Source organism: Canis aureus, chromosome 2 (assembly GCF_053574225.1).
Source record: "Canis aureus isolate CA01 chromosome 2, VMU_Caureus_v.1.0, whole genome shotgun sequence".
Classification (NCBI taxonomy): Eukaryota; Metazoa; Chordata; class Mammalia; order Carnivora; family Canidae; genus Canis; species Canis aureus.
In genome coordinates this window covers 47,319,901-47,341,723 of record NC_135612.1, presented here as the reverse complement: position 1 = coordinate 47,341,723, position 21,823 = coordinate 47,319,901, and the positions used below count along the sequence as shown (strand labels likewise).

The 21,823-nt window shown below is 40.9% G+C and overlaps 1 pseudogene; it reads left to right on the top strand.

The window, feature by feature from the left end:
- The first annotated feature begins 18,528 nt into the window (after window positions 1-18,528).
- Window positions 18,529-19,867, top strand: LOC144290627 (V-type proton ATPase subunit E 1 pseudogene; annotated as a pseudogene).
- The last annotated feature ends 1,956 nt before the right edge of the window (window positions 19,868-21,823 follow it).

Sequence of the window (21,823 nt, the reverse complement as noted above, 5' to 3'; positions counted from 1 at the left end):
TCAATTTCTCTTATGGAAGTACAAAATATCAGAGAAGTATTTATATTTTAATAAGTAGTAACTGAGAAATGGGCTTTATGAAATTGCTCTTATCTCCTAGAAATAAGACTCTTACTCTGAACTAACATAAAAGGTATCTGTCCCATTCCCCCCCACTGCTCTCCCCCTAGCCTCTGCCAGAACCCAATCCTTCCATTCTATTTAGCTATTACTTATTTGTTTCAAACTGGATGATAGTAAGCCCTTACAGAACAAGGGCAAGAGAATCTGAGCTCTGACAGTGAATTAAACATTAGATTCTTGACTGATCTCTAAAGGACAGAAATATCTATCGGTATTCATTTTGATAAAATACTGGTGGAGGAAAATTTAGCAACTAATTTTTGGGTATCTAATTTATGGTAGGTTGTGTGATCAATGTTTTACTTTTATTTCCCCAAGTCATTCTCTCAATAACCTTGACAAATGCATATTACCATTTCCATTTTAAAAATTAAAAAGAGTTCAAGTACATTCAGTTAAGAATCCTGAGACTTCTCTTTTTCTCACTCATCAGGTCCAAACCCCCAATTTCCATTCTCTCCCTAACCCCAAACCCTGATCATAAGCAGTTCTCCATATGTTGGCTAGAACTGTCCATTTTAAAACATACATTTGAACATGTGACTGTCTTTAAAGCCTTGTAGGGGCTTACCATTGTTTTCAGAACAAAAACCCAGCTTATTGGACACCATGGATGCATCTATGGTCTGGTAACTGCCTGCACTCTGATCTCACCTCCTTCTGCTTAGCTCACTCATTATATTATAGCCACACTGGTGTTCTGCACAGCTGTCAAACACGTCACGCTTGCTCCCACCTCTTGCTTCTGCTTACTTTCATCTTTGCCTCGAATGTATTTCCCAGATGGTCCCCTGGGTTGCTCCTTCTCATTATTCAGGGCTCAGTTCAAATATACCAGATCATGAGGGCAATGATTTCCTCTGCCTTAGTTAATTAATCATCCCCAGCTCACGGAATTTTTAAAAACTATTTTTATTGAATGGATGGACGGATACATGTATGGATGGACAGTTAATGAATGGTTAAATAGCAGAGCTCATAAGCAGAAGAGCTAGAAATCACACACAAGCATGTCTGAATCCAAAGCCTATTTTGTTTCCATTGCATTATATCTGTGTGGATTTTTCAGAAGTCAGGTTTATTGAATCACATGTTGCCTGTAGAAAAATTACCTTTTTAAGTGTACAGTTCAGTAAGTTTTGACAGATGTATAAGGGCATGTGCTAATAATCTTGTTAAAGATATGGAACAATTCCATTCCCTTAAAACTTTCTCTCATGTCTCCTTGCCCTCACTCTTTACTCCACCCCTTCTGATTGCTGTTCTGACTCTTGCCCATTGTGGAAACCATGCTTTCTTTGCCTTTGGTTGTTGAGTACTGCATTTGGCCCCTGCCCCCCGGGTTCCAGGTATTCTCATCATATTTAGGTTTCCAATTCAGTGACTGCTGATCCCACTCTAAGGTCTGGCCTTTGGAAAAGGGTAATCATAGAACTCTTTAAGGATGCCAGGGGTCCTTTTGCCAATTTCTTTCTCATAGCTGTAGTGAAAAGTATGCCTTCTGGACCCTGCCAAAGTGAAGAAGTAGATCTTAAATGACAAATCCACTCAAACATTCTAATCTCACTGAATCTTTGAATCCCTTCTTCTATATTGAACCAAGGCAGGCCCAGCATTTCCAGCTATTTATGGGCCACCTTTTGGTCCAAATTTCAGCTAGCCAGCCAGCCAGCCAGCCAGCCAGCCAGCCAAACTGTCAAAGTCCTTCTAACCCCACAAGCTGCAACATTAAATGCAGAATCTCTGCTCAGTGGACCCTTATCAATATACTTGCCTGATCCAAATTTATGTCCTTCTACCATTGTCCCATATCACTTCAAATTATCCCACATCCCCATATGTTCCTCAGATTTATGTCTCTATAAATAGAAAACTCAACTCATACCAATAATGATTTTATTTTTTAACCATCTGTAGGTGTCATAACAATAGTCCATGAAGGCAATTTATCAGAAAATTATCATTTGTTCATGGATTTTTCTTATCTTATTTTCTAAGCATATTTACTGGGACTGTCCTAGCATTTAACTCAACATAAATTTGAGTTGAGGTGATTTGGGGTTTTGAATCATAGAATCTAGGTCCTAGGTTAGAGAAGACTTGGGAATTACAAAAATTCTGAGATACTGAGATTATGAAATTAGATGGAGATCATAACTGTCCCCAGAAATAAAGGCTAAGAAAGTTGAATATATAAGAGGAAATGAGCAAGTCAGGGCAGGGACATGAAAAAAATTCTTAAGACTGCAGACCTCAAGATTTTTATTATTCCTATTTAATCTAAAAGTTAAGTGTTAGTTTGTTGGAAGTTATAATAATGATGATGTATTGAGTGATTATAGCATATTTATAAGTGAAATGAGTTGCAGCAATATCATCAGACAGAAGGAAAGGATTAAGAACATTTTGTTATAAGGTACCTGCACTATATGCAAAATGACATAATATTATTTGAAAGTGAAATTAGATTAGTACAAAATGTATATCTAGGGCCACCTGGCTGACTCAGTCAGTAGGGTGTGTGACTCTTGATCTCAGAGTTGTGAGTTCAAATCCCACATTGGGTGTAGAGATTACTTAAAAATAAAATCTTTTTAAAAATAACAAAAAATGATATGTATATCTAAAATTCTAGGGTAACCATTACATTTAAAAAAATAACTAGCTATGTTAAAAGAAGAGATAAAATGTATTTTACAAAAGCTAAATTAAAACCAGAGAAGGCAGACAATTAAGGGAAAGAGAAATAAAGGACAATGGTAACAAATAGAAAAGAGTTACAAATATTACAAATATTAGATGAAAATCCAATGGTGTCAATAAGCACTTAAAAGGTGAATGGTCTGCATTCACCAATTTAGATAGAGGTCTCCAGAGTGGATCAAAAACAAGCTCCAACTATATGTTGTTTTCAAGAAACCTTCTTAAACTTTAAAGACACCAATATCGTAAAAGTAAGAGGATAGAGGAAAATATACCACACTAAAGATATACCATGTGAACACCAACAAAAGAAAGCCAGAGTAGCACATTAATTTCAAACAAAGTAAACTTCAGAATAAGGAATTTACCAGGGATAAAGAGAAGCCTTGCATCATGACAAAGGAGCTACGTCTCCAAGAAGGCATAACAATCCTATATGGCAACTAATAACAGAGCATCAAAATATGTGAGGCAAAAAATAATAGAACTGTGAGAAATATACAAATTCACGATTATAGCTGTGGATCTCAGCATCCCTCTTTCATGAATTGATAGATCAAGCAGGCTAAAAAAAAATCAGTAAGAATATAGTTAACCTTAATATTACTATCAATCAAATTCATCTAATTGACATTTATAGAATATTCCATGTAAATACAACAGAATACACATTCCTGTCAAGTTTACCTGGATAATTCACCAAGATAGATAACATTCTAGGACATAAAACACACATTAATTTTTTTAAAGCAGAAATTATATAAAGTATATTCTCAGATGATGGACTTAAATTAGAAAACAATAATAGAAATCATCATTTATGATCAGGAAACTGTGTATTAAAACAACAGTGAGCTACTGCTACATACCTATTAAACAGGCTAAAATAAATTCTAAAAAGACATTAACAAATGCTGTTAAATACAAAGCAAGAGGAAATATTATTCATTGTTACTGGAAATGCAAAATGATGTAGCCCTTTTGGAGGAAAGTTTGGTAGTTTCTTATAACGCCAACTGTCATCTTGCTGTATGATTCAGCAATCTTGTTCTTCTATATTTACCCAACTGATTTGAAAACTTACAGCACATAAATACTTGCATGCAAACATGTGTGGCAGCATTATTCACAAGTGCCTGAAACTGAAAGTGATTAAAGTGCCTTCAAGAGGTGAATGGATAGACAAGCTGTGATACATCCATACAATGGAATATTACTTAACAATAAAAAGAAAAAGAGCTATTAAGCCACAAGAGAACCACATGGAGGGATCCTAAGTACATTTAGCTGAGTGGAAGGAGTCAGTGTGAAAGGCTAAGTACAGGATGCCTGGGTGGCTCAATGGTTGAGCATATGCCTTAGGCTCGGGTCATGATCTTGCTGCCCTGGGATGGAGTTCCACATCAGGCTCCCTGCACGGAGCTCTGCCTCTGCTTATGTCTCTGCCTCTCTGTCTGTGTCTCTCATGAATAATAAATAAAATCTTAAAAAAAGAAAGGCTAAGTACTTTGTGATTACAATTATATGGCAATCTGAAAAGGTAGTAGCATAGCGACAGTTAAAAGATCAGTTTCCAGGGATTCAGAAGGGGAGAGGAGGAGCAGGTAGGGATGTGGAATGAGGTGTTAAAGAGGGGAAGCATAAGAGATTTTTTAGGGAGGTGAAAGCACATTATGCTTCTGTCAAAACCATGGTACTTTATAGCACAAGGAATGAAATTTCATATATGTAACTTAAAAATAAATCATTTAGGAGACCATAAGACACCAGGATGGAATATGGAAAGTGACAAAAGATTCCAACCTCAATACAAGTGTGTGAAACAACATCACTGAGGGTGGTGAGAGATAAGGTGTTATCCTAAATAATTTTGGAAATGAGTAAGATTAAGGGCAAGATAAACTGTACATAAGCACTGTGCACTAGTTGATAGTGTTGTTTTCCGTAGAGGAGATATTAACAATTCTGATGCCACTATTCATATATCCTGGATTTGAACAATTAAGTAAATGAGTGGTGGATGGTGGGAGTCAGGTTTCTCACTGTTCAAAGGGAAGTTTACAGAGAAGCAAAGGAAACATGCTAGAATGAATCCCATGCTAGAATGGACACAGACATGGATTGGAGCTAAGGATGTCAATGTGAGCTCATGTCTAAGATAATATAGATGTAGGTTGGTCGTGTATAGAAATATTTATGAATATATATATCTGCCCAGGTTATGATATACCCACTACCCAGATCTTGGTCTCTAATGCCATTTCCAAAGAAGAGAACCAGAGCTTCATGTAGAAATAGCAGATTCTAGTACTGAGGCAGGAAATAGATGATCCTAGAACAACTTGTAGTGCCAGAAAGTAAGAAAATTCTCAAAAAGAAAACAAAGAAACAACACAATGTCAGGAGTATGCCAAGAAGACATGTAAGCCAAATGAAAGAGCTTCCCATGGCAAAAGTTGAAATGACTTGAACAATAAAATAAGTGAAAAAAGTATTGGATCATAACCCAAAGTATAAAATTAATATCCATGACTTCATAATATAACTAAATAATTGCATAAATAAATGGGTATGAATACATAAATCTCCTATGTAGAATTACAAGTAATTTGTATAGATATTCCATCCTTAAGGAAGTGGAGTATAACTTTCCCCTCTTTAAGTACAAGTTGCACATACTTGCTTTTTTTTTTAATATTTTTTTTCTTTATTTATGATAGTCACAGAGAGAGAGAGAGAGAGGCAGAGACACAGGCAGAGGGAGAAGCAGGCTCCATGCACCGGGAGCCCGACGTGGGATTCGATCCCGGGTCTCCAGGATCGCACCCTGGGCCAAAGGCAGGCGCCAAACCACTGCGCGACCCAGGGATCCCTATACTTGCTTTTCTCTAAAAGAATACCACATTTAAAGGTGGAAAAAGAACAACCCCAGAGAAAAGAGACACAGAAAATATTACCTCAACCAGTGCCTAAAACCAGCATCAGCAGTAATACATAAAATTGATATGATGTGACAAAAATGGTATATTCCCTGTGTGGTTTTCCTCCACCATATCATGATTATACACAGAGTGGTCAGCATCCTGAAGGCCATTCTCTTTTTCTATTTGTAGTTTATTTATAGCAATATTCTGTAATGGAATGAGGTTAGAGGAATAATAGATTTTCATAAGTCATGTGCGTTTGCCTTTCAGATAATCTGAAATACAGGCTCATAGATACAGGGCCAATCAAACCATTTAGACATTCCAAGTTTCCATTTTAACCTAGTACTATTGTGATGGTCCATGATCTAAGAACATGGTGGAAGTTTTTGTCTTGCTTGTTTGTTTGTTTATCTTTAAAATATGACATATTTTTTAGAACAGTTGTAAATTTATAGGAAAACTGGAAAGAAAGTACAGAGTTCCCATATATGTTCTACACCCAATCTCTTCTATTATTAACATCATACACTTAGCATGATGCATTTGTCACAATTAATGAACAAATATTGACACATTATTATTTAACTGAAGTCTATACTTTATTTGTATTTCCTTAGTTTTTGCCTAGTGTCCCTTTTCATTTTATATTCATAATGAAATTAAGGGAAATAACACCTTATCCTCTTAAAATACCCACCAACATCTTAGCTTTTCTCATAATTAATATTTATCTAACTGCAAACCACATGATCTTCATGGGCTTTGTGGAAATGTGTGAAAAACAGCAAATACCTTGCTAGACTTTAACACATTATATAACTCCTGTACATTTTTTTCTTTTTTTTGAAAAAGATTATAAATATTTATATATATATATATATAAATGAGAGAGAGAGAGTGCTAGTGGGGAGAAGGGTAGAGGGAGAGAGAGAGAGAATATCAAGCAGACTCCATGCTAAACATGGAGCCGAAGGAGAAGCCTGATCTCAAGACCCTGTGATCATGATCTGATCGGATATCAAGAATCAGATGTTTAACCCAATGAGCCACTCAAGTGCTCCATCCTGCATGTTTGTTTTTAATCTTCACTGTCCACCCCCATTTGTGTTACTATTGCATTTGTCAAGAATTTGCAATTCTTGAGCTAAATGTGTTTGATTATATTTCAATTTTTACAGTGGGTTTTTCATTGGCTTGATGATTATTTGGAAGGACTCAACTTGCAGGGGAAATCTCTGAGCTGTGTCTAGGAAGCTAGAGTTCAGATTTTCTTCTGACTCCACTGATAGCTAGCCATGGGAACTTGGGAGAGTCACTACATCTCTCCCAGTGTGGGTTTTTCTTATTTATAGAGATAAGAAGGACCAAATGATCTCTATACATCTTTTCCCTGTACAGCTCTACAATGGTTAGAAGGTAGGCTCATTTCTGCAATCCAGTTGGATTTTCAAACTGGTAAGAGTCTGTGAATACAGCTACAACTTGAAATTTGGGTTACCCAATCCAGGGAAGGGAGTCTCCCCCAGTTTGGGTGGGGTGAAACATTCAATTTTCTCTAGAAAGAGAATATGTTTTTTCTTCAGGCTTAGAAAGCTGGGTGGTATGCCTTTCCCACCAGAAGGGAGAAAATAGAGTTAATGCTAATTTGTTAGTTGGAACAACCTCGCAGGAGAAATGGAGAGAAGTGAGGGAGAAGGGATGACTAACCTTTGGCTTGCCTTAGCCGAAAAGCTGGTGAAATTTAGAAATATATTCATGTCCTTATTCACCCAGGCTCTCTACCTGAACCAACAACTATTCATGAAACTTTCCACATTAAATTTTCAATTCCAGTAAAGTTCATAGCAGCTTCTAACACTGCACTGGGAGATGACAACATAACATTCCTTTGGGTCTGATGCATAAGGGCACAGTGTGAGGGCTGAACACCTTTAATGGGGAAGGAGCATATAACTGTGTTTCTACTACATGCTTGACACATAACCTGCATTAATGACCCTGGCTAGTTGCTTTATATGTGTTTCTTTTTTCTTTTTTTTCTTTTCTTTTTTTTTTTTTTTTTAATTCATGAGACACACACACACACACACACAGAGGCAGAGGGAGAAACAGGTTCCATGCAGGGAGCCTGACGTGGGACTCCATCCCGGGTCTCCAGGATTCCACCCTGGGCCGAAGGCAGGCGCTAAACCACTGAGCCACCTGGGCTGCCCTTATATGTGTAATTTCTAATCCTTATAAGAATCTGACAAATCAAGTGGTTTACAGAGGAAGAAACTGAGGCTCAGTGCAGGGTCATTAACTTATTTCATTTGGCTCTATGGTGCTGATTTGAATTTTTGTCTCAAATCTGTCTGGCTCCCCCTCCCCAATTGTACTCACATCAATTAAACCCAGACTTGCTGCCAACCTCCCCTCTGAGAAGCCTTCTTTGACCCTCCAGAGACTAGAAATTGTTCCCCTTTCTATAATTGTTTTGTTGTGCGGATCACATAGTATTTGATTTCTGTGTTCACACAATTCTCTTTTCTACCAGTCTGTGAATGTCTGAAGGATAGGGACAGTGTTTAGTAGCCTCTCTGAATCCTCAGAATCCAGCAAAAGGTCGGTGTCCAGAAAATATGTGTTCCGCCTAAGTCACACAATTGATTAGCTACAGAGTCAGAACTCAATCCAGACCTCTTGACTGGACCAGAACTATTTCACCACCATTACTTTTAGATTTTTAAATCACATCCATATTCTCTCTACAAAATCTTCTAGTTCCTTCATCTCAAACCCTGCATTATTTCCTTGGGAAGAGGGAGGGTTTTTTTGTTTTTTAATCACAATTGCAAAGGCTTGTATTTATCGAAAACATACTATGTGCTGGCTGCTGGGTCATTATGGGCTAAGCACTTTCATGTGAATTCTTTTTTCTTTTAAGATTTAACTTATTCATGAGAGGCACACAGAGAGAGGCAGAGACATAGGCCGAGGGAGAAGCAAGCTTCCTAAGGGGAGCCTGATGCTGGACTCGATCCCAGGACCCCAGGAGCCAAAGACAGACACTCAACCACTAAGCCCCCCAGATAATCCTTTCATGTGAATTCTCTCGTGTAATGCTGACAACTTCATTAGTGAGTGCTGCTATTAACCCCATTTTACCAACGAGGAAGCTGAGAAATAAAGATAGTAAGTAGACCAAGTTCCCAGAACTGGGAAGGAAGTCAAAGAAATGTAGGCATGTTCTGAAAGGCAGAGCTCCCTGCCTCAGGGTGGGAACAGAGAGAAAAGAAGGTCCACATGGTAGATATTTGTTTTTTTAGGGAAATAACTATGGTATCTTGATCCTTGAGGAACATTGGGAGCACTAGGTTCTAGGGCAATTTAATTGAAATCACTCACCCTTTATAAGCACTGCAAAGTTCTACCCCAGGCTTTTGAAATAAGTTGCTTAGCACTCACCGTGTTGAATCTGTGCACACTTTGATTTCTTACAAGGCCATGTGGAGGATAAGATTCAGAGCATTCTGGAGATTATGCTCAAACTGCAAAAACCTGAAAAAGCATTGATAAAGCCTGAGCTGCATTACTCCGAAGACGGTGGTGTGGTAGGATAATCGTACACAGTGAAGCTCTCAAGGCTTATATCATTTTATAAGCCCTTTTATTTCCTGGAGCTTCTGAATCCTTCCTGGAGATTAAAATGTAATGATACAATGAATTGAAATGGAATAGCATCAAAGATTATAGTTTGAGGTATTTTAGGATACATGTGACATTATGTGCAAACACAGAAGGGGATTTGAAGTCAGCAAACAACTCTGGATGCATACATATATTTATATTTGTATAAATTTTTAAATAAGAGAGTTGGAGACAGTAAACCCCAAGACAGAGGAAGTGGGGAGAAGGTCTGTCGTGTGAATGTGGGCCATATTTAAGGGAGTGACTGTGAGGGAAAAGAGGATGGGCAAGGAAGATGTGGGTATCAATCTCAGTGAGTGCAGAATTATCAAAACAGTTAATGGGGTGGCCAAAAGGTAGAAGTTCATAACTAGGAACTTTCAATGGCCCATTCAACTACAAATGCTGAGCATCCTTCTTAGCATGGGGGTAGACGTATCAACACAAGCAAAGCCCCTGCCAGCTCTCAGTTAATGTTGTCCTCAAATTTAGTAATTTTCTCATATCCACAATCTTACTGCTTTTATTCAATCTAAAACAGCAATAACAAATGTAGAGTTGCAAAATTATGAAAGGACATGCATGGAAAAAAATTAGAGGATTTATTTGGGATACAGGAGATCAAAACTCATGATGTCTAACAAAGCAGAGCAGTAACAAAACCAGGATGAGGCATCCCCAGGTAGGTTTAAAGCCCAACTAGAAACATTAAAACAGAAGCTTGGGAGCACTTGGGTGGTTCAGTGGTTGAGCATCTGCCATTGGCTCAGGATGTGATCCTGGGGTCCTGGGATTGAGTCCCACATCAGGCTCTTCCTAGGGAATCTGCTTCTCCCTCTGCCTATGTCTCTGCCTCTCTGTGTGTGTCTCTTATGCATAAATAAATAAAATCTTAAAAAATAAATGAATGAAACAGAAGTTTATTCCCTGTAAGGACTTCCAGCAGAAGACTGGGAAGCATGAGGCAGTAGTGAGGCAGGACGGGGAGGGTTACCAAGAGCCCCAAGCCAGGAGATGTTCCTGCAGGGGAAGGAGGACCAGCTTGGCTCTTTCTCCTATAGCAAGTTCCGGGAACCCCACCAGTGGTGAGACCCAGCCTTCTTTAAAGGTCATGAATGCCAGATCTATAGGGGACAGACTCAGCATCCGGCCAATTTCTTTAACACAAGTTAGCATTCCCATTTTGCTTGTTTTTTTATTTTCTGTCTTCTCCTGTACCCCCATAAGCAAGTGATATGAGGCAAAGAGCTGATGTCTCTGGTTCAGAGTTATACTCCCAGCTATTAGAACAATGGCTGGCTGGGAAGGAAAGAAGTGCAAGGGAAAGGTGGGAGGTTGGTTTATAATAAACACATGCTTGTATGCGCATAGGTGTCCACACAATACACATATCTGCTCACACAATACACACATATGCATACATTTCCATAGGATGCTGTATGTTTTGATAAAAGCATAAATTTGAAACATTTAACTGAGCAGTTTTTAAGAAAATTTTAAGGTTTTCATTATGGCCTAACTTATTGTATTTTTTAAAAAGATTTTATTTATTTATTCATGAGAGACACACAGAGAGAGGCATAGACATAGACAGAGGAAGAAAACAGGCTCCCCCCGAGGAGCCTGATGTGGGACTTGATCTTAGGACCCCGGGATCACCTCAACCAAACAGAGACGCTAAACCACTGAGCTATCCAGGTGTCCCTAACCTGTTGTATTTTGAACGGAGTTTGCAGCAACCACACATTTTCACATGACAGTCAGTGTTAGAAGGACATACAAACATATACAATGCCTATAATACAATAAAGACCCTTAAATGGAAGGAAGTTGAATGAGTTATGGTGTCTATTGGTCTGTTGCTGCAGCAGCTTTTCCTCTCACACACAGGAATAGCAACATTTCTTTGTGGGAAGCTGATCCTCTCCTGCCCTCACTCTGTGATTTGGGGGTGGCAATTCTCAGACACCAGTCTCTTGGGTGGGGACGGGTCCAAAGTTGGGCCCATGGCTACTTAGGCCTGGTCAGGGGTGCCTGTGAACCATGCTGGCCAGTGACCATCGGCCCCACGTCTCTTGTTCCTTGTGTCTGGACTGCAAACCCCAGGCTTCTGGTGCTCTATTCTCTATCCACAGCAGGAGAAATTGCCTGAGAAATAAGGCTGACCCAGAGGAAATGGAACTGAAGTCTGGTGGGCTATACCACTCAGTGCCAAGGAGACAGCCACCAGGAACAGGTGTCTAAAGCCACACTCTGGCACTTTCTCTCAGGTGTTTAAGTCATTTTGGATGAATTTCAGTCACAAGCTGAAGAGTGTTATGTACAATCATGTTCACACACGTTTTGGCAAAAATTAAGGGGAAGAAAAAATGTTTTCCATGCACAATAATTGCAATGGCTGTGCATTCTTGCCCTGAACTGAGTCTTCCTGTCCTACAGCTTCCAGAAGTACCTTGTCTGGTCATGTGTTCTGATTCTGATTTTATGAGATGTAGGCACTTGACTTGCATTTCTGCCCCCAACCTATTACAGTTGTTTTTGCTCTGGAACAGAAATATAATTGGGGGTGAATGTGGTGAGAAGCATTTTCAGGAGCTTTGTTCAGATCAGGTGACAGCTGACCATTCTAAATCTGGCCCTACCTGGATCATGACCTTGTATGACCTTCACCCTATTGCTCCTAATTTTTTTTCCCACATATGTGGGTGATGGTATTAGCTAAATTTGATTAAAAGGAATATTGTGCCTTAGCTCAGGCTGCTATGACAAAATACGATAGACTGGATGGGTGGAACAATAGATACTGATTTCCCACGATTTTGGAGGCTGGAAGTCGGTGATGAAAGTATTAGCTTATTTGGATCCTGGCAAGAGCCTGCTTCCTGGATTGTAGAAGGCCAACTTCTAGCTAGGTAGTCACTTGGCCTTCTTCACTGTGAGCACATGGAGAGATCTCTCTCTTTCTCTTCTTATTAGCCAATAATCTCCTCATGAGGGCCCCACCTACATGAGCTAATGTAACCCTATTTACCTCCCAAAAAATCTCAGCTCCAAATGCCATCAAATTGGAGGTTAGGGCTTCAGCACATGAATTTGGGGGGATACAACCATTCAGTGCATAAAAATGGCATATGATAAAAGACTTCTTTACAATAGGACCACTGAAGATTTTGTACTTCCACTAGAAATGACAAGGCCTGGGACTAGTGTCAGGCATAATGTACAAAAATCTCTGACTGTTTTGATTAAATAAGCCAGTTGCTGGTAGGTAACCATTTACACAACCCCCATTTCTTGGGGGTAATCGTGAGTGGTCTCTATTACCAGGGCACTCCCATTGAGATGCAATGCAGTCTTATTTAACTCACCAAATACCAAGTCAATATTCTACTATGCTGTCTACTTTGAAAAATGTAAGTTTTTTTTGTTTTTTTTTTAAAGATTTTATTTATTTATTCATAGAGACACAGAGAGAGAGAGAGAGAGAGAGAGAGAGAGGCAGAGACACAGGCAGAAGGAAAAGCAGGCTCCATGCAGAGAGCCTGATGTGGGACTCGATCCAGGGTCTCCAAGATCACGCCCTGGGCTGCAGGCGGCGCTAAACCGCTGCGCCACCGGGGCTGCCCAAAAAATGTAAGTTTATGGCCTGTTTATTGAGAAATATTTCTGAGTGCAGGTAAAAGGCTAGGTGGGAAAAATTGTGTGTAAGAGTATAGGCTTCTCCAACCTGTCCTTCCTGGGCTCACAGCACTTCTAGGAAGATGAATGATTCCAAGTATATCCCCACTGGGGTGATGTTACTTTCATTGTGTCTGTTCAGTGTTGTTATGCCTCCAGGTGGGGAGTGTGCCCTCTCTGAGTAAAAGCACCCGCCTTGGTGGTTACCACTGGGAATTGGTATTGATTGAATAGCATATCTGGAAGGGAGAAAAACATGGATCACACATTGTTTTGTCATGCCTGATTTACTTGAGAAGTGAGAAAAATGCTGACCTGGGAGCGCAATGATCCTTGGCACTAAATACATGTGTGTCAGATGCACTGTGATCTTACGTCGCATCGGAGAATCAGCACATCTGGTGATGGGAACATCACTCGGTGGGATGACCCAGCTGTGCAGAGGAGGTGAAATGTAATTGAGGTTGTTTATGAACATCACTTGCTGACTCTGCTCTTGGCAGCACTGAGGCTGACCTTTACTCCCAGAGCCTGTCCTGTCTTTGTATTTCTTCTCTTGTTTTTGGGCAACTCCCAAAATTGGAGGTAGTAGTTCTGAGATGAAAAGGCTGTCAGTGAGGGATGTTTGATGTGATTCTTCATCCCCGAAGAGATTCTGTTTTAGGAAACTGGTGACCTGTTTGGTGTTAGGGTTTGCAGCCTAACCTAATTTCTTCCCATAGAGGAAAAGAGGTAATGCAGGACCAGGGACGCAAGGAAGTACAGGTGTTGATGGTGGATTTGGTATATGGTAATTTTCACTCTACCAAATAAAAACACTTTGTGAAATGTGTTTACTTTTAAAAATTATTTCTAGGGGCACCTGAGTGCCTCTGGCGGTTGAGAGCCTGATTCATGATTTGGGCTCGTGTCATGATCTCAGGGTAGGGTGATGAGATTGAGGCCAGCATCGGGCTCTGTGCTGGGTGTGGAGTCTGCTGGAAATTCTCTCTTTCTCCCTCTGCCCCTCCTGCTTATGCTGTCTCTCTCTCTCAAATAAATAACTATTAAAAAATAAAACTCTCTGCAGCAGATTCCCAGGAATGCCATCAGGGAGAAAAAAAAAAAAAAAACCTGACAGGTCTGTTGGGAGTCTCTGTCCATATGAAGTGAAGTATATTAGTTCCGAGAGGTAGCCTAGTGGATTAGAAAGAAAGAGGGGTCTCGAGTTGAACATGTCTGTTTGAACCCTGATTCCACCCTTTACTGTGTGACATTTGACAAGTTCTGTGACATTGCTCACATTCATCTTTTTAGCTGTAAAGTAATACTCATCTCAAACAGCTGTTGCAAGGGTGACGTCAAGATGGATGGAAAACACCAAGTGTGTAGTCGCTGCCCTAGAAACACTGGTCATCATTTCTGCTTTTCAAAGTGGAGGGATTGATCACCACTGAGTCACATGCTGTGATCTCATTATTTACCTTAATTCCAGACAACAAATTAAAATAAGTTGATAAAGAAGAAATGGAAGCTTCAGTGCCTACTTTGTGATTTAGAAATCAAGAGGAATGCAGGCTTCTCATCTCCCTTAACTGAAAGCCAACAAGGTCACAGCAGCAGGCACAGATTGGGTGGCTTAACGAGGTCAAGACCTGAGGCTCTGACCGAGATGTCAGTGGGGGTCTAATGCAGCATTATCAAAATAATACATTTTCCTCTGTTGTCAGTGATTTCAAAAATGCTATTCTATGACGCTGGGCTGGATGGGAAATAGCTCAGTATGTCTGATGTGAGAAAACCCTATTGGCTCACTATGACTCCACAAAGAGTTTAACTGCGTTTGTTTTGTTTTTACCTGATTACCTTTTACCTTTTTACCATGATTTCTCTCTTATGAGTACAACTGAATACCTATATAAGATGCCTTCATCTTTGGTCTGACTCCTCCCTTCCCGCTGCTCGCTTCTTTGATAACATTACATTTGTTACACCCTGACAAATGTGGCCCAAGGCAGGTTCACTTTAAGAAGGTAAATAAGAACAATGGATCTAATGAGGAAAAAATGGGATACTTTTGGAATAAAGAACAATTTTCAAACATAGTAGAGAAGCTGTTATAACAAAGAAACATCCCAGCATATTTTCCTTTAATCGAAGCAGAGAAAATTGCACTATCAGGAAGGGCTCTTGTACGTATATGCTTTCTTCCTCAGTCCTAGATAGCTTTGATTTACCGCTTACATGCTATATAAATATTGATGACATTTATAAAATTCTGTGCAGTAGGGAATTATATTTAATATATTTTCCATTACATTTGTTGTTATTTTGCTACCATGGTGAAGCCATCTTCTTGAAATTAAGTATCATAAAATATTCGAATCTATGTTGCAGCTGAGCAATTGAGATAGATATAATGAAATTAAAGAAGGATCGAGAGTAAACCCACATGGGCGCCCATTAAGAAAACACCAGTTTCTTCGATAGAAAAAAGGACTTGATGCACAGTCCTTTGAGTTTTTGTTTGGCCGTTTCTCTTACCTCCTCAATCTTGGTTTTCACCAAGGATGGGAGCCACTAATTATTGCTTCCTGATAGAACAAAAGTCACAACCAGACATTAATTCAGCGATTGATGAAGTTCTGGATAAGTGACATGAGACCAGTAAGCCATGATTTCCCCTTTTGTTACTTAACGATGGTAAATTATTAGAATGTTTACAAAATTAGAGTAACAATCCCCTTTGGCATAATATGAACACCATCAAATTCACTGCTGGAGAAGAGAGGAGAAATGAACTACATGCTATGTCACACCTGCCATGTGCCACGCATGGTGCAGAACACCTTGACACCATTGTCTCCCTTCATCCTCACCACCATCTTGGGAACCAGGTATTCTTTCACCCTCTGTATAGAGGAAAAATCCAGAGATATCAAGGGACTCTCCCAAAGTCTCACATCTTTGATTTGATCCCAGGTTCATCTGATCCCAAACTTCACGGCCTTTGCCAAAATTATTACTGAGCCATCAGCAAAAGAGGATGTGGGATATAGATTTTGGTTATCACAGACTTGCCCATCTGGCAGGGCGTGGGGCAATTTGCTATTTGCAACCTCTCGTTTAGAGATAGTCCCACAATGACACAGCCTCTTGGAGTTATATGCACAGACTTTAATGTAAAACCAAATTGTCTCTTCTCATGAGGTAGCAGTTTCCTTTGGTGTCACCACAGGAATGCTGTCCTGGCGAGAGTGCTCCCAGTGGCCTTTTGGAAGGAACAGGGAATAGACACGCGGGAACTAGAGATGGACCCTCCACTTGGCAAACTGTACGTGCATCTGAAATCTTTGGTTAAAGAGCAAACTGATACTAATATGAAGCTCTGAAACACAAGGTCATTGTCTGGGGGAAATTATGCGCGTACTTACAGAGTTAAAAGTGGCTGAGGTTGAAATTCCACCCTCTTTCATAATTCCTGTATTTCTTTTTAAGACAGTTAAGAAGGGGAGGGCTTGGTTCCGTATCAGTGTTCAGGGCAGGGATTAGTTTGCAAAGTCAGTACAAATTCCCACTCACCTTTCTCCCCTTGCAAAGGTCCCTGAGTCTTGCTCAGCTTAAGATTTTTCAGCATGATGAAAATTCATCCCACTGGATGGACAGGTAATGCAACCCCTTTTCACAACAGACTTCTTTCTTTGGGACATTCTAGCCTGGCCATTCAGGTGCAGGAAGTATGCAGGGGCGGGCGGGTAGGATTTCAAGTTTCAGCCACTGCTTGGCTGTAATCCCTCCAGGTAGATATTTAATTAAGCTGAGAAAGTCAGTGTACCATTCATTAGGCAGCATGTCCTAGCATAAACTATTTAGTATCTGGGCCGTAATGTAGCGAAAGTCTAAAATGAGTTTTAGGTTGGGGTGGAATGGCCTAAATGAAAAGTATACCCAGTGCTGAGTCAGCAAGTCCTTCTGATTGTTAGAAGCCTGGTTTTCAAAATTCCCTCAATAAAGAACAAGTGGCTCCCATTCCAGGCATCAAATACTATATCTGGATCACAGTCCCTAACTGAACCTGCCATTGAAATGTCACACACCCAGCCCATTTGCTAGTCAGAGCAGGTATGTGCCCCGCAGACACGGCCACCTCCGAAGAAGCCTTGCAAAGGCTTGGCTTACAGGATCTGAGTTGACTTGTACTGTGCGTGCGTGTTGAATAACGATTGGAATCTGACTCATGCAAGAAAGAAAGGGTGCATTTGAAGAATTCTCTTTCGCAAGTTCTGGAAGATGATATATAACGACAGCTTTATTCAGCATCCATCATGTGCAGCATACATCAGAGATGCAAATATCCTGTGTGCCAAGGGGCCTGGCCTTCATTGTGTCTACAGGCTAGTGGAGAGAGAAGTCTGAGCCCTGTAGTGGCTCTTTCACAGGGGAAGGTAGCTGGGGAGGAAGTATGAGTGCTCTAGACCTTAATAACCTGACTTCAGGCTAGACAAATCTAGGTAGATTTGTGAATAAGATGGGATTCAAATCCTGCTTTGTAAAATGAGTGGGATTTAGTTAGGAAAAGAGAAGGAGGAAAGGAAGCAATGAAAGCACCAGGAAAGCACAGACGTGATGGGGAGGGAAGGAGCAGAATTTGCTGGAATGGTGAGTGGTTCTTGAAGAGTGGTAAAAGATGGGACTTCCCAGGGTCAGTTTGTAAATGGCCTCCAATGGAAGACTATGGAGTGGAAGCCTTCTCCTGTTTATAATGGGTAGCCACTGGGTTTTCCTAGCAGGGGGTTAGAAGGTTGAGCCTGTAGTCATGTGCAGGATAGATTGGGGGCCTGGGATGGGGTGTTCAACCTACAGACATCACTGACAGCTTAGAGATTGCCAGATACTTGGAAGGCAAAGAGGAATCACAGCAATCTCTGTCTAGGATTGCTCACAGAATGGTAAGAGAGAGGCCTCTGAACACAGTTCCACCATCATTTGCAGGGGGTCTAGAAGGAACAGAAGGAGGAGCTATTTAAGGGACCATTATAGCCCAGGTGGACTAGAGTTCTGACTTGAACAAAGCTGGGGAAACAGGGATCTGAAGGAGGGCCACTCACAAGTGTAACTCAAAATCAGAGCTGACATTTTGGCAGATCAGGAGCCGGAGGTCAAGGCTGAAGAGTGGCCAGAAGATCACTTGGGTGGATCTGAACAGAAGTGGTGCTTGAGGTTGCTGGACAACATCAGTGTGCTCCCAGGGAAAAGGCAGGAGGAACAGGGAAGGAGACCGGGGTGTGTGAGGGAAGTGACAACCACAGGAGCCACCATGGAGAGGGAGCTTGGGCAACAGAGTGTGCTCACTGACCCCTGTTACTCTTCTGGGTTCTGGCAGGGAGAGAAGTGCTCCCTCTCACTAGCTTCTCTGCCCCATTAAAGAGAACACGGGATAAACCAAAGGAAGCCGATACCTCCACAGGATTTTCTTTTCCTGCTTTCCGCCGCTGCCTTCCAGGCTAAGCTCGAGCCAGTGCCCTTCCGGCCTAGCACAGCTTTCGCCATGGCCCTCAGCGATGCCGACGTGCAGAAGTAGATTAAGCATATGATGGCTTTTATTGAACAAGAAGCCAATGAAAAAAGCAGAGGAAATAGATGCAAAGGCAGAGGAAGAGTTCAACATTGAGAAAGGTCGCCTTGTGCAAACCCAAAGCCTGAAGATTATGGAATACTATGAAAAGAAAGAAAAGCAGATTGAGCAGCAGAAGAAAATTCAGATGTCTAATTTGATGAATCAAGCAAGGCTCTAAGTCCTCAGAGCAAAAGGTGACCTTATTGCAGACCTACTAAATGAAGCAAAACAGAAACTCAGCAAAGTGGTAAAAGATACAACCAAGTACCAAGTGCTGCTGGATGGATTGGTCTTCCAGGGTTTGCACCAATTGCTGGAGCCCCAGATGACTGTTTGTTGCAGGAAATAGGATCTCCCTCTGGTAAAGGCTGAAGTGCAAAAAGCGATTCCTATGTACAAAATTGCCACCAAAAAAGATGTTGATGTTCAAATTGATCAGGAATCCTATCTGCCTGAGGAAAGAGCTGGTGGAGTGGAGATCTATAATGGGGATCGTAAAATAAAGGTTTCCAATACTCTAGAAAGCCGGCTGGACCTCATAGCCCAGCAGATGATGCCAGAAGTACAGGGAGCCTTATTTGGTGGAAATGCCAGCAGGAAGTTTTTGGACTAAACCTTTGGGAGAGGTAGAGTTCATCCACTGCTCTCCTGCTGTGGCGTGGAAGTTTCTGATATTTGAAGAAACGAGATATCTGTGTGGCTTCCTCTTCCCTGTTCTCATAGTCTGCATTTGTCAGTGGATTCTCTGTGTAGCTAATGCCCTTATGCTAATTGTTAACAATAGAGAGAAAGTTTCACTTCATATAATCAGGAAAGCTCCTTCTTAGCTTATCTAAAAGTAGCACAACTTTCGTCGGCTTCCGTAGTGTGAAGGTGAGGGTATCAGATGGTGGTCGCAGGAGCTTCACCAAGTCTCCACTCTCCCTCCAGTCCTCTGCTTCCAGTTCTTGAGCCTAGAGGTGATGTGTACGGTGTTCTCTGACATGAAGTCTTTGCTCTTAGGCTTAAAGTGCATGGGGGCCGTGCATTCCTCCCAGCAGTAGTCGCTTCACCGCTAACCTGTTTGGGCCTAGAAGTGTTTCTCATCTGTAAATGTGATTTAAAACCTAAGCCATGAATATGTCTTATTTATTAAAACGAAAGGTTTACGTGGAAAAAAACAAAAAGAGAACATGGGTGGGGTACAGAGGTCACTGCCATCTGTCCAGAGCAACTTGGCCTTTGCCTTGTCTTCAGTCTAACACTTGCTTTTATATCCTGTTCCCTTTAGTACTCAGTTCAACACCACTTCCTCTGAAAAGCTCTTTATTTGCATGCCCACCTGCTACCCCCTCCCACCCCTACATGCCATCCTGCTTCCCACCCACTGCCCAGTCCCCTCTTTATCACTCAGTAGCAGCCACATGACCTTGGTTTTCAATTCTGATCTCTCCTTACTGCCAAGATCTCTGTGAGCCTCAATTTCCTTATCCCCCCCAAATGGAGATAAGCATATTTACATGGATAAAGTGGGAAAAATCTTGTGCAAATGCCTAATATATTATCTGGATAGTATTAGGTGCTCCCAAAGTATTAGCCACCCTTCTTGCTTTTTTCCGTTAGACTCTCAATAGCTAGGGAGGGAGTATACAAAAGGCACTTGAGCCTCGGTGTCCATGGAAAGATGAATGGATAAAGAAGATGTGGTCTATGTATACAATGGAATATTACTCAGCCATTAGAAACGACGAATACCCACCATTTGCTTCAACGTGGATGGAACTGGAGGGTATTATGCTGAGTGAAGTAAGTCAATCGGAGAAGGACAAACATTATATGGTCTCATTCATTTGGGGCATATAAAAAATAGTGAAAGGGAATAAAGGGAAAAGGAGAGAAAATGAGTGGGAAATATCAGTGAGGGTGACAGAACGTGAGAGACTCCTAACTCTGGGAATCGAACAAGGGGTGGTGGAAAGGGAGGTGGGTGGGGGGATGGGGTGACTGAGTGACGGGCACTGAGGGGAGCACTTGATGGGATGAGCACTGGGTGTTATGCTATATGTTGGCAAATCGAACCCCAATAAAAATACACAAAAAATAAATAAAACATTTTAACTTAACACACACAAAAAAAAAACCCACAAAAAATCAAAAGGCACTTGAGCCTATTGAATTCATCCTCCTTCCCATCTCTATTAGAAATCAAACATTTTAAGGGCAAGGTCCTTTCTGGGTCTTGCATGTAGACTTTTGCACATGGTGCTAATTAAATATTTGTTGAATAAATGAGAAAAGTACTAAGGAAAGCACAGGCTCTCCCAAGTGAGAACTAATTGTGATTTCACACTGTGTATTAGAGAGGAATCGAAACTCAGGAACCTCCACCTCTCCCAGAACAGGATCTGGGCACATACCCTGCCTACTATCTCCAAACGGGGTCCTGCTTTTATATTTTAATGAAATGTCACAATGACATGAGGAACACAAGAGCAAGTCATTAATCAGAGACACATATGCCACTCCTTTGGAGCCTGTCAAACAGGTGCCTGAAAAATTATCTGTATATTTTCCACAGTGACAAAAACAACACATTCTAATCTCGTATGGAGTATTAAATCCCACCAGCAAAACAAATACCTCCTGACAGGTGATTGCTAGGTATTTCCCTGATGGCCCCTGGCACAGAAATCTCCCCTCAAACCAGTCTCTCAGGCCGAGGAAAGAAAGGTTGAATTAGCCAACCAGCTCCCTCCCCACACCATGCTGTGCGGCGTCTAAGCACGCCACACATAAAACACATAACATTCAATTGACCTTTTGCTTATCTATAAACACAGAATGAGCTGCGTGGACCCTGATCCACCAAGGAGTCATTTCAGGAGAATTTATTTTCTTTTTACTATCCATAAAAATAAATTGCTCTTCACAAAGAAGACACAAAAACCCCACTCTCTTTCTCCTAATAAGATTATTATGAAAGGGATGTTTTTCAGAGCAATCATAACTAGGTGGCACGGTGTCATTTTTTTTAATTATTTTTTATTTTTATCAAGCTCTGTTACCATATTCGGATTGTCTGGGGCTCCAGAGACCAGGCAGGCAGTAGGCTGGCCTTTCCTGCTGTTTTATTTTTGCTGATGCTGTG